Source organism: Pseudonaja textilis, chromosome 1 (assembly GCF_049901715.1).
Source record: "Pseudonaja textilis isolate UNSWEBS1 chromosome 1, rPseTex1.2, whole genome shotgun sequence".
Lineage (NCBI taxonomy): Eukaryota > Metazoa > Chordata > Lepidosauria > Squamata > Elapidae > Pseudonaja > Pseudonaja textilis.
The window spans coordinates 18,040,716-18,055,275 of NC_141990.1; the positions used below are offsets into that span (position 1 = coordinate 18,040,716).

Here is a 14,560-nt window from a genome sequence, read left to right on the forward strand (position 1 = left end):
GATCATAACTCTGAAAAACAGTTATGTCACATTTTTCAGTGCCATTGCAACTTTGAATGGTCACTAAACAAACTGTTGTAAGCCGAGGACTACCTGTAATGATATGCCATCCAATGCCCATAAACCCATGCCACATGAATAAAAGAGAAATTACAGCATGAAATTGGCCTCCACGTAACCTTTTCGGCATAATTTTTCAGCATAGCATGGAAAAACTCAAAGAAGTAGCACAAGATCAGAAGATGTGGAGAGACCTGTCCCATAGAATTGCCAAGAGTGAATGGATAACAATCATCATGATCACAGGCTTTACCAAATGCCATCTTTGATGTCCAAGAGCCCTGGATGTATGGTGGGAAGCTGGTTGGAGGTCAGAAAAAACTTTTCTATTTCCCATCAAGTGAATACACGCAGATTTGGATCAAGAAATCATCCCACATGACTTGTTACTATAATCTTCTTTTTGGCATCTACTAAAAATGTTACAAAAGATTATCAATCTAACCCATCTAATCCAACAACTGCAGCCAGAGTTGAAATAATTATAACACGGACAACTTTTCAACTGGATTTTCCCAAGCATATTTTCCCCTCCTTGAAAACCATAAGAGAATTCATAATAAACTAATAAGAGCCTTTGTTCTATAGTTTTGTGTTTATTGGCAAAAGCAAAGATTATATCTGGCTGACTTGTAATATAATAGGATTGTTTTGAAAGCTTTGCATTTACTTATTTCAAATTTCGACGTCCTTCTACCCTTGTTGTAGGAATTTTCCATATCATTTTGGACATGTAAGGGTGAATGTTAAACTTCAGGGATCTACTCACCCCAACCAAGCTGGCTTTTTGTAAGAGTCAGTCCTTTGCTATTGCTTTTAAATGCTTTTTATTGTTTTTATTGTTTCGGTATTGTAAGCTGCCCAGAATCATTGATTGAGTTGGATGGTTATAGAAATAGAAATTGAATGAACAAACAAATGAATGAACAAATGAATGAATGAATGAAGAGAACAACAATATCCTTCAAAATATTTCTTCCCCCATTTTTAATCCTCCTAGTAGCCTTATGAATTAGTAATCTTAGTTGTTTTTTAAAGTATTATTTGTTAAGTCATAAGCCTGGGTGTTCCATAGAACTCTAAGCATATATATTGGATTTATTATTATTATTTAGCGTATGATGAGAATGTGACAGAAGAGAAGTAAGCATATATACACTCCATAGGTTACATGCTGTAACATCATACTAAGCTAAAATTAAACATACCATATCACATCTTAGCACAATGGATGAATCCACACACATCTAAATTTAGCCAGTGAGCTTGATGGCTGAGGTACAATTTGAACCTAGAACCTTCTTCTCTGTCCTAGTTTCCCACTGTTAACTACAAAACCATGCCAACAACACAAGTCTTGGTGATTTAAATGCATCATAATTATGCATGAGTTTGATTTGAGATAAAACTCTTAAATATGACATTTTGGGGGGAGGGGAGAGAGGAACTGACATTTTAAATACAGTGTTTTGAGCTTTTTTCAAGAAAACCTTTAGATTGCTACAGAAACACAACAGAAGAGATAAGAATGCTCAAAAGCATTATGGGATGATACTCATCAGATTCACCCACTCTCATGTTACTCTTAAGTGACAGTAAATATTTCATGCAGAGCGTTGGAAAAATGTAATTCAACAGGAGGGGAGGAATTAAAAACTCTGAGTTCCACAAAGCTGCTCATTTGCACTTTTAAAACATTCACATACACGTGGACAACCCACCCACCCAACACACACACATTTTGATTAACATTCAGTAAATGAATTCACTATTCATAACAGGCCCCCAAGTGACTCACAACTGCAGAGAAACTACAGAATAAAGCATTTCACTGCGGTTAGGGATCAATTTGATTTTCTGCAGTGGAAGTGAGAGCACCAAGGCTGATAACCCATGGGACACTTGGCAGATACTAACTCTGTAGCTCTAAGTCAGGGCTGTCAAACTCAATTTTAATGAAGGCCGCATCAGAGTTGTGTTTGACCTCAGGGGCTGGGGTGGGTGTGGCCAGCTTGACGTCACTCATATCGGTGGCTCCTGAGTTGGCCCAAACGCTTTGCCAGTGAAAACGGGCTCCCGAGCTCCTTTTTCAGCCGTGATGCCCTCCTGCAGCCCTCTGCCAGTGAAAACAGAGCTTGAATGGGCTACAAGTGTCCCCCGCCCCCCGCCAGCCCATTTTTGGCTACAACAGCCTCCTGCAGTCCTCTGCCATGAAAACGGAGCTCAATTTTCACTAGCAGAGAGCTGCAGGAGGGCATCATGGCTGAAAAGAGCCTGAGAGGGCTGTGCGTAGCCCTCCTGAGCTCCGTTTCACTGGCAGAGTCCTTTGCTGTTTCCAGGGTAGCCCTGCGGGGCAGATCTGAGCATCCGACTTAGCATCCCGGATCTGGCCTCCGGCCCTTAAGTTTGATACCCTTCCTCTAAGTGTAATTACTCAGCAAGGATCCTTGTAGGCAAGCAGAGAACTAGATCCTTTGCCTAGTCTCTACTTTTCATATGCATTGAAATAAACTCCCATCCTCTCTAGTCACATAGACGTGAGGAGCCTATGGAGATTCATTCAAATCATGGTTGCCCCAACAGTGCTTTTCCAAAAGGCAGCTGGACTGTATTGAAAGCAGAGCACTAATGACCAATCCACAGAATGCTAATGACTAAATGACTGCAAAGAAGATAAATCCTTCCGTTTTCCACATTCAGTTAGAACCAAAGAACTTCTTGGGTGAGAAGCAAAATGTTTTCAAGAAAAAAAAAAAAACCAAGAAAGTCCAGTTGCCTTTTGGAAAAGTAATGTTGGGATAGGTGTGAGATAGGTGTGCCCCCAAGTGTTAGGACAGGCAAGCTTCAATCTCACTGAAGAGGCCTGGTTTGTGCAAAGGAGAAACAAACAGTTTCTCATTTCTATTGAAATTTTAATTTTCTCGTGTTGGCAAAAAACCAGCGGAGGTTAGAAGGAATCAAAACTTTCAACAGGGGAAATATCTACCTCACTCACACAGAGCCAGAAAGCTCAGGTCCGCCTGCCTCAACTGGTATTCCCTCTGTATAGATTCTGACAGCTGGAGTTTAAAGCTGAATATACACAGCAGTATGGGATAGAAAGTTGAGATATCTTCCATAAAGGGAAGCAAAAGAGAAAGGAAATCTGTTAGGCTTGGATTAGGAAAGCATCAGACAAGACGACTTGCAGATCAGGAAAGCATTTTAAGGGGGCAGCACTGTTAGTATAGCATGGATCTTCTCAACCTTACCAACTTTTAAAATGCTTGGAGTTCAACTCCCAGAAATCCCCAGCCAACAAAGTGGATGGCCTCCGTTACGGTGACACTAAGTGCACAGTTGGAAGAGCCAAAAGTCCAGGTGAAGGATAGATCGCCATGGAGAAACTCTATCTGTGTGGTTGCTAGGAGTCAAAAAGGACTTGATGACACATAATCAACTGAACTGCAATGTTATTGTTGGTAGCTGTCCTAAGTGCTGTTAGGGTAAGGTTGAAATGGGAGCAAAATAAATAGAACGTACAAGATTGTGAACAATGGTAGGGTTCAGGATGGGAAATCCCTAACAGAAAAAAAAAACACTGTTTGTATCTGTGGGATCACATGTCTTATATGTCATATCAGCAAAGGCCTTTTCTGTCCATTCTCAAGCAGGAGGAAGATCTCAATCACAATTTAAATACTGTTATTAAGAAAATCAGTTTCAAACAGTTTAGTTTGCAATGCTGCGGTCTCTTGGAAACTGATGGGCTGGGGGGGGAATTTCAATCAATCAGAATAAATTGGAAGGGACCTTGGAGGTCACCTAGTCCAGCCCCCTGCTCAAGCAAGAGACCCTATACCATTTCAGACAAATGGCTCTCCAGTCTCTTCTTTAAAAAAACCCAGTGATGAAGCACCCACAACTTTTGAAGGCAAGTTGTTCCACTAGTTAATTATCCTCACTGCTAAGAAGTTTCTCCTTTATTCCAGGTTGTTTCTCTCCTTAATTAATTTCTATCCATTGTTCCTCATCTTGCACTCTGATACTCTGGAAAATAAATTGACCTCCTCCTCTTTGTGGCAGCCTCTCAAATACTGGAATACTGCCAAAGGGTCCGCCCTAGTCCTTTTCTCTAGACTAGCCAAACCCAAATCCTGCAACCATTCTTCATATGTTTTAGTCTCCAGGCCTTTAATCATCTTAGTTGCTCTTCTTTGCACTTTTTCCAAAGTCTCAACATCTTTTTTGTAATCTGGTGACCAAAACTGGATGCAGTATTCCAGGTGTAGCTTTACTAAGGCTTTATAAAGTGGCACTAATACTTCACATGATTTTGATTCTATGCCTCTGTTGTTGTTACTGTTGTTACTGTTTTTGAGCCAAAAATAAGCTTGACTTCATCGTCTCTTTAGTTACCAGAAAAGCTGTGCTTAGATAGAATCACGGTCACTTGAAGTCTTAGTACCACTTTATAATGCCTCGGTAAGAGCACATTTGGAATACTGCATCCAGCTTTGGTCGCTACAATATAAAACAGATGTCGAGACTTTAGAAAGTGTGCAGAGAAGAACAGTAAGGAACTGGAGGTTAAAACATATGAAGAACAGTTGCAGGAACTGGATATGTTTAGTTTAATGAAAAGGACTAGGGTGACATGATGGCACTGTTCCAATATTTAAGGGGCTGCCACAAAGAAGGGGGGGTGGGGTTTCAACCTATTTTCCAAAGCACCAGAAGGCAAGAGAAGAAGCAATGGATGGAAACTAATCAAGGAGAGAAGTAACTTGTCCTCAACTTACAACTGTTCATTTAGCAACCAATTCACTTAATGACAGTATGATTCACTTATTGTGAACCATGGCAAAAAAGGTAATAAAGACAGGTGTGACTCCTTTAACATCTGCCTTGTTTAGCAATGAAAATTCTGAACCCAATTGCGGTCGTACCTTGAGGGTTACCTGCAGTGACCTGGTTCCTGGGCCTTGTGGGTGGGGACATATAAGGGGAGGCAAAGCATGCTTTTTTTGTGTTGCAATACAAATTCTGCCTCTTCTATACTTGCATTGTGATGTTGCATGGAAATTTGTAAGGGGCTTGTGCGTTAGATCACTTTGTCGGATTTTGTACTTAGCTATAAAGTAGAGATGCTCATTTTTTTTCTGGACTAAGAACCGCATTTGGTTTACAAATACTATACCGACAGGAGGCTCCATTCCAAACATTAGTGAACGAGGCAACAATTTTCCAGTTATGTATTTATTACACACACTGTCAGCAGCTTGCAAGTTGCATGTAGTTTTGGAGAGTTCTAATTTGTGCTCCACTACCATAAACTTAGCTTATAAACCACAATGAACTCACTTTGTTTGCGTAGCCTGATAAATGAACCCAGGAAAAGGTCAATGCTTTCCAAATTAAACCAACATTGCTTAATCATTTGGAAATATGCTTTTTTTTTCATTAAAAACTGCTTTTCTTATTTAATCATCATTTTAGATCATTCAATAAATGTTATTTTAACTTCGAACGAATTTGGTGAAATCTGCCAGAGCTGTGCATAGGTCAAGTCTGTCTGAGATTAATCTGGGAAAAAAAAGATCACCAGGGAAACTTGACATCCAAGTACATCTGCTATTTGACTAGCACTGACATTTCGGCTATTGCCAATTCAAACATCCTTTTGCGAAGGGAAACCTCACACTGGCATCTCTTACAAACAACATACAGCAGGCAGGTGACAGAGAAGTTGATAAATATGGGTGGGGATGTTTATCCTTCAAAACTCACTCTTAGTAAATCAAACAGCACAATTACCTACGGTACAAATATTGAATATTTAAAAACATTTGTTTATAGAACTAAGCTATAAGTATATGTTCCTATTTGTCACAACAACAAAAAAGAACAGGAACTTCAGCCTGACCACAGGACATTCTGTTGAATCAACAGCAACACAGTACACAGATATTGCCAGACTGATCTCTGCAATCATAGGGACTAGAATCTTTAGTTATCAGTGAAAATTGCTTTTTGGAATGGAAACTATGATGCTCAACTCAGAACTTTCTTAAGTTGTGGAACCATCTGATGCAGTATTTCAAATACAAACTTTTCAGGGAAAACAATAACACTTGCATTCTCATCATACAGCCAAACAGGAGGGTCATAGATCCAGCAGCAACACTTTTGCGACTTCTAAATATTGGTTAGTTTATTCTGTCTTATTCTGTTGGGCAAATTCAACCCATTGTTTGAGTTAATATAATAGTATTATATGAATCAAGGAAAAAATGCGTTAATTGAGCAGTCTGAGTAGAAATTGAATGCCTAATCCTTTCAATTTTTTAATATGCAGGCTCATAATTGGTTTTGCTCCATAGATTTTGCATTCTCTGGTGCTGAAAATTAGGAGGGGGGGGCAGATGCTTTCCCCAGCAGCTGCTAAGAACCCATGAATATTTCCTTGAATCAGGGAAAAAAGAGCTTCATAGGCAACTCAGTGTAGCTTGAATATGTAATGATATCTTCAAACCTGTATTATCTATCAAATAGAATTTTGGGTTGGCCTCCTCTTCCAATGCTGTATGATTAAAGAGACACAAAGAATAGAAATAAGTACCATGCTGTTCTTGGAGCTCTCTAAGCTCAATTGTTTGCTTGCAGATATTTCATTACCCAACCAGGTGTATTTCCATTTTAGAGAAACAAAAGAACAAAAACTTAGGAAAGGAAACAGGAAGACTGGAACACAGTTCCTCCAACATCTAAGACTCAGAGAAGCAGGGATCAATACAAGACAAACAATCAGGCAGAAAACAATAATCAAGAAACCATCAAGGAGGAACTACTCCCACCAAATCTGGCAGAGCAAGCATATAAATAGGCAGGAAACCCCACACTCTCTTGCACTGAATAAGGTTATCTAGTTGATTAACAAAACATCAGCAAAGGAGCAACTAAGAACTCCACAGATCAACCCTGAGCTACAGACATTCCCTTTTATTAGAAATGCAGAAAACAGTATTGAGTACCAAACTACAGTTGAAATCTACAAATATCTCAGTTCCTTGAGCATACACCAAGCAAGATTCCTTCAGTTAGGCATGTAAGAAACTTGGTTACAAGAGTAAAATAAGACAATAAAGTTTATATTCCCAGAAAAATTCAGGAAATGGAAGAGGAAGTAAATAAGAAGAAGAAAACTAATAATCTTGCTTTTTTTCAAACCCAGATGCAAGTTGAAAAAAAGACCAAGAACACTCTTTGGAGACAAAACCTTAAGACAGATTCAAAACCAAATGAATCTTGCAGTTTAATTCATTTTGGAAATGTTTCACAACATACCCAAGTAGCTGCAAAAGGAAGCTACAGCTCAGGAAAACAGTTGGGTGTTAAGCACCGATCTCTGCTGATTTACCGAAAGAAGGTGGCAAGATCCTTGCTCTTTTAGAGTCAGAAAAAGCAGGCTGCAGATGGCTGGTGGGAAAAACTGAAGAAGGAGATGGCATTGCAGCAAATGACAGTTGCTGTTACTAGCTGGGGGTGAGGGAACCAGGTTGTCGGGGGAAGCAGTCCTAAAGCCACAAATTTGCTGCTGTGTGGATTGTACCAGTTGCTCAACTCTTATAATGTTTTCCCAATATCACCTGCCTACTTCCTTTGAGTTCACAATACTTCTTTCTGTTTGAAGATAACTGTTTTCATGCAGTATGTAACACTAAAATCATAGAATTTGTTTTAGATAAGAAATCTGGTTTTGCATTTTTGACACTAGCCTTCTTAGAGGATTTGTTTGTTTGTTTAATTCACATGCCACCCACCTCGCTACCAAGAGCGACTTGATCAGTGATGGGATTCAAAATATTTTTACTACTGGTTCTGTGGGCGTGGCTTGGTGGGCGTGGCAGGGGAAATACTGCAAAATCTCCATTCCCTCCGCACCCCACTAACCTGCTTTCTAGCTCTGTTCTCCTGTGCAGGGCAATAAAAGAAGACCCAGCTGATCAGCTGGGCCTCGGGAGGTAGAGAATAGATGGGGGCGGGGCCAGTCAGAGGTGGCATTTGCTGGTTCTCCGAACTACTCAGAATTTCAGCTACAGGTTCTCCTGAACTGGTCAGAACCTGCTGAATACCACCTCTGAACTTGATATATGTTGGAAGTGTGCAAGAAGTTCCTTTTGTGACTATTGGGGACTCTGCTCCTAGAGTGACGCTGTCGTGGGTGTTCTCACAAAATGACCACCCAAGCTAGGATGTTTCTCCCATCCTTATTGATCTTTGCCTTTTTTCTAGGAAAGTATCCTTTTTAATAAAATCCTGAGCTTTATCCACCCACTATTTTAACTTTCTAAGAGCAAGTGGGCCTCGAAGGTATTCTTGGAGATAAAAATGATCCAGGGATCTATGAGATAGGAATGAATTATGTGCCATTAAGTCCAGCTCAATTCTAGGTAACTGTCAAGACAAGCGCTTGCCATCTTGGTTTGTCTTTGGCAAGCATCCATTACTGTAAGCCGTGGACTTTCCCCCCACAACCGAAAAGAATGAACTTCTGAAAGCTAGGTATTTCAAAAGGAATTCTTTATTGAAAGGAAGTGAATCCATTACTAGTCAAAGCAGAATCTAAGATGCTTCCAGGCATACAATAATAGATAAAGGGAGTTAGAACCCCTCCTCTTATTTAGTAGATGTGGATTTAGTCAAACAAAGAACCAATATGTTAATTCCCCCCTCCCCTTCTCTGGGATAGTATCTTAGAAGAGTTTCCAGGGGTACCTTCCAGAGCTGGAATTTTTATGGCCCCTTCTCCTCTTGCTATCTTTCCAAGAGGTGACAAATTTCTAGACATCTGGCTCCAGTCCTCCAGTTGTATATCATGTGCAAGTTATACAGAGTCAATATAAGAGTTAATATATTCAGGTTACATCAAAAAGGATTACCTGTACCAACTCCCCCCCTTTCTTCCACTGAAGAATGGCAGATACACAGATCTGGTCTACAAATAATCAACCTCTGAGATAACATGTGTTAATTATATATATTTTGATTGGATGAATTAGAAAACACGTGATAAAGCTGCTGGTTGGCTAAAGTTTTCAAGATATTTCATAATAAAGATTTATACACAGGTGAGTGTATTTGCCTACAAGGGAAGGAGTTGTCTAATGATCATGATGCTTCATGTACGATAGAACAATGAAAATTGTACCACATGTGGAACTGCAAAAAAGCCCAAAAATTTTGGCAAAAAATACAGAAATGGCTAGAGGTAATATGTAGAATTAAAATAGAATATAGACCAGAGTTTTTTCTGTTAGGGATTAATGTGGGGAAATATGATAAGGATAATGTATATTTAACAATTCATATAATTACGGCTGTGAGATTGGCTTATGCCAATCTTTATGGAAAGATAAAGAAACTCCAAACGAATCAGAAATAATTAGGAAAATTTGGATGTGCGCAGAAATGGACAAATTGACAAAAGAATTTTTAAAAAGGATGAATCGGATTACTACAAAATATGGGATAAGTTTTATGGTTGGTTAGAAAAGAGGAAGGATCAAGACAATAAGAAATTACTAAATGTGTGTATATATAGAATATAGAATATAGAAAACAAGTGTGTATTATTTTTATATGTGATCTAGCAATGTAAGACAAATATGTGGGTTAGGAGGATTATACCACGTTCAATGTTTTTAATGTATTTTTTTTGTTTTGTTTATGTTTGTTCAATAAAAATTTATATTCAAAAAAATTGTACCACATGGAAGTGTATAAATTTATCTTCACTTTGAGAACAGCAAGGAAGATGACAATGAAAAACATGTGGAAAATTTGTTTAGGTCCTATAAAGCACTTGGTGCCACATTTGTTAAGTGAATCACTGCAGTGGTTAAATTAGTAACACAGTTGCTAAGTGAATCTGGCTTCTCTACTGACTTTGCTTGTCAGAGGGTCGCAAAAGATAGTCACATGACTCCGGGACACTGCAACCGTCATAAGTACATGCCAGTTGCCAAGCACCTGAATTTTGATTGTGTGATCACGGGAATGTTGCAACAGTCATAAGCGTGGAAAAAATGGTCATATGTCAATTTTTTTCAGGGCCACTGTAACTTTAAACAGTCACTAAATCAACTGTTGTAAATTGAGGACATTCTTCCAAGGTGAGTAGAAAGCAAATTGCCATCCCAAATGAAGTGAGAAGGAAGGGAAACAGAGGTAGGGCAAAAGGGGATGTTAAAAAGAAAAGTAAACGGAGCGGGAGGGACGTTCATTTCTATCTTTCTAGCAAGCGGATACCTCCCCCTCCCTCCCTCCCTCCCTCTCTCTCTCTCTTTCTCTCTAATGAAATTTATTATGGAACAGGAAGAACCACAGTTGTCAGATGCAAGCAAGACAAAGAACAGTAACTCCCTGACAATATCGTTTTGGGGACACTGCTTCTCGCCAAGACATTTTTAAAAAATAAACTGTTACTTTAACCAGCTACATTTCAGCCCACACATTGATGAGAAAAACCACATCTTATACCTGCTAAATAATGTGTGCGTGTATGTGTGTGCATGGTGCATGTATCTCGGGGGAGGAGCGAGGGGATACCTGTCATTTCTCAACCACAGTTGAGAGCTTAATGCAAAATTTCATACTGCCAACTTTTCTTTCAGTTCCTCATTCCCAATTTTCATCAGGATGTGTTTGATGGCGTTCTTCCTTTCTCTTCATTTTGTTTTCACAACCATGTCTTTTTTAAAGGGGACAAGATGAGCTGCTCCAGCAACACAAAAGAAAGGTGAACAATCCTTGAGGTTTTTACAAATAGATGACAAACGGAATTCAATGCTGGAAAGTCCTGGAGAACAGATGAAGTGCTGGATGATTAGAATCAAGCAACTCTAGTCCCGTCCTCAAAAAGGAAGAGACTTGGGAAAGCAGACATCAGTTAGTTGAACAACAATATACCTGTATAACAACTGATGTTAGTTGTTATACAGGTATATTGATTAACGGGCTAAACTATGTCAGACCCAACCTGTACTTAGGAAAAAATGCTATCATGAGGAGCTGTGGTGCTACAGTGTTTACAATGCAGGCTGACTTTTCCCACCGCCAGGAGTTCAATCCTGACCAACTCGAGATTGACTCAGCTTTCCATTCTTCTGAAGGTTGGTAAAATGAGGATCCAAATTGTTGGGGGCAATATGCTGACTCTGTAAGACTGCTTGGAGAGGGCTGTAAACCACCAAGGTGTGGTATATAAGTCTGTTATTGCTATCATTACCAAGAGCCATGAAGGTTTTTCATGACTAAGTCAAATGAGTCTAGCCTAAACTCTCACGAATGAAGGTAAATATGTGCGCCCCCAGGATAATATTTCAAGATCCAATGTGGGTCAGTCACCAAGACCAAAGGTTACTCTTCTTCTGAACAGTAAACCTCTGGTCCCAGTGACTGACCTACATTGGATCTAGCCTTATTTCTTTTTTATGACCAGATTGGCCTAACAAGGGAATGCCTCACACTCTGAAAAGCACATGACAAAGATTCTCCCAATATCCTTGTGATAAATGTAGATTCGATGGTCCTGTCAGCCATGGAAGCCATATTTGTATTAGCCATATATTTTCTTAGAAGCTTTGAGGCTGCCACAGTTAGTGCCTGGGAATTTGGGAGGGGGGAATTCTTGGCGAATAGTAGATTAGACTCAACAACGTTCTCCTCAAAAGTCAAGGACATGTCATTCTACACCTGGATGGGAGTGGGTGAAAGTTTGGCTTCGGATAGAACAACATTTGATGGACTGATGGGAGCAGGGGATGGATCTTTGATTTTCACTTGGGGAAGGGAAAACCTGGAAGTTTCAGATTCGGATTTTCCCAGATGTGCCAACACGACTTCTTTAATAAATTCTTACTTGGATGGACTTTGTCTCTGAGTGCTGAATGGAGTTGGGGAACTTCTTTGGAAGGCTATCAGGTACTATAACATATATCAGGGGTGTCAAACTCAACTTCATTGAGGGCCACATCAGGGCTGTAGTTGACCTCGGGGGGCTGGGTGGGCGTGCATGGCCGATTGGGTAGGTGTGGCCGATTAGGTGGGCATGGCCAACTTGATGCCACTCACTGGGTGTGGCCGGCTGGGTGGGCATGGCCAGTGTAACTCCACTCCCCAAACTACTGGCATGTTGTCACTTCACACTGGGTAGACTGGGCCGAAGCCATGCTAGTTCGATGTTTCCTGTTCTCATTGGGTAGATCAGTCTAACGCCACACTGGCCCGATGTTTCCCCTTCGCATTGGATAGTTGGGGCTGAAGTGACATGGGCCGGTCCCTTACATTTTCCAGGATGGCCTTGTAGGCCAGATCCAACCACATCATGAGCCAGACCTGGCCCGCGGGTCTTGCGTTTGACACCCCTGATATATATATTCAACACAATTTGAATTGTGGTTATTGGAGAAGACTCTTGAGAGTCCCTTGGGTGCAAGGAGATCAAATCTGTCAATCTTAAAAGAAACCCTAACTGTTCTTTAGAAGGACAGAAGCTCAAATACTTTGGCCACCTAATGAGAAGAGAGGATTCAATGGAAAAGATCTTGATGTTGGGAAAGGTCAAAGACAAAAGATAGCAAAGGATGAGATGGTTAAATAGTGCAATCAATGCAATGAAAATGAATTTAGGCAAAGTCAGTGAGACATGGAGGACAGACGGTCCTGGAGTGCTGTGGTCCATGGGGTCACAAAGAGTTGGACATGACTTAGCAACTGAACCCCAACAACAAACACAGTGCACTGCGTTGCAACACAGTGATCAATTGCACTGAAAAAAGTGCTCTTATTCTATGTTATCCAGAACAGAAATGTTGAGTGGGATTTTCCCTTGGCCCAGAGCTGTTGAGACATCTTTTATGAACAATCTGCACAACTGAAGTCCATCAAAATAGCGTGGGACTGGGAGTTTTTTTCTCATGGCAGGGCTTTTAAAAAGAGGTATCTATGTTGCTTATACCTTTTGCCTTTGTTCCCATCAAAGCTCTTATTTAGGGTTGGCTGGAAGATAATTCAGGAAAGAAACCCCAATCTGTAAAAACCTCAGTTGGAGATCAGGGAACCAGACTGCAAACTTGAGACCGGTAGAACTAGATGTATAAAGTGTTTAATTACTGTAGTTTAGGAAATATAATTTGAGTTAGGACTTAGTTCTAAGCGTGGGGTGTTGCAGAAGATCTCAATTGAGAGAATAGATAGTTGAGATCAGTATCTTGAGAAGCAACAGCACTTTCCTCCTTCTATGATTTTTAACTTCCTTCTAGTTTTTGGAGCTTGATCAACCCAATAAAGACTTGAATTCTCAATGAATAAGGGACATACATTCACATATCCACCAAATTGGATTTTTACAGAAGTTTCTAGGAGCAGGATTATGGGTGCAGAATTTAGAAATCACCTTCATAGGATACAGCTAGGCTTATTGTACCACATCTTTATATGTGCACATGCACCCCACTGCTCTCATTTTCAAAGGTTTAAAGGATCCAAACCTGAACTTTTAGGGTTTAAACTATACAAACTGTTTAAACTGTTCTGGAGGGCATATTTTACAAGTTCTTGCCTCCCGGAGTTGTGAATCACTGGAAGTCATCAAGAAAAGATTGGACAGCCATTTTCCAGGGTGCAATAATATCTCCTGCCTTGGGCAGGGGTGGGTGGGACTGGACGACCTCTAAGGTTACTTCTAGCTCTGTGATTGTATGAATCTGTGTGTCCAAGAATCAACAATTCGCTCTGGTTTAATTGTGGTAGGGCCTATTGGAATTGAGGCTCCTACAGCACAGAAGGGGACTTAAAGCTCCTTTACCAAGATTTTTTTTTTCAGTTGAAAGTCTCAGGGGGAGATACACCCACATATACAGATAAATGGGGGCAGAACCCATACCTTCCCTGAAAGATGAAGCTACTTAAATAGCCCCATATTTCCAAGCAGACTGTTCTAAAGTTAACCAGGAAGTATTTTTTCTACTGTTATCTGAAATCTGCTTTCCCTGAAATTTCCACCCACTGATTCTATTGTGAGGGTGAGCTATTATTTTAAATCTTAACAAATGCATCTTAAAACCATCATGTTTTTACCCAGCAAGAATGTGAACAAGAAAGCTGAAGTATGAACTAATTATTATCAGAAACACAGCTCCACTGTGCTTTACACTTCCTTGTAATTTGGGGACAGGATTTCTGCAGAAACCTGTCCATTTAAAAACACCTGTGGAAGTCTTGCTCTGGGTACTTTTTTTTTTTTCAAAGAAGGGAGTGGTTTTAACTGTTATAGTCCCCAGCTTGTAAAAACAGCAAAAAATCTGTGTTCTCTCATTGACATTCTTCCAACACCAAGTTAAAAAAATATATTTTTTATCTAGATTTTGAAAGTAGGTTTGCAATTTGTCTCCAAGCCATTGTTCTTCTTTCTTTTTTTTTCCCCATTCTGCTTTACTCTTTATAGGTTTTGCATTCT

General features: G+C 40.0%; 1 protein-coding gene across 1 annotated transcript in view; it reads right to left on the reverse strand.

Moving 5' to 3' along the window:
• ATP2A3 (ATPase sarcoplasmic/endoplasmic reticulum Ca2+ transporting 3) overlaps positions 1-14,560 on the reverse strand; it is a 151,385-nt gene that overhangs the window by 78,807 nt on the left and 58,018 nt on the right. The gene's annotated exons all lie outside the window — the stretch shown is intronic.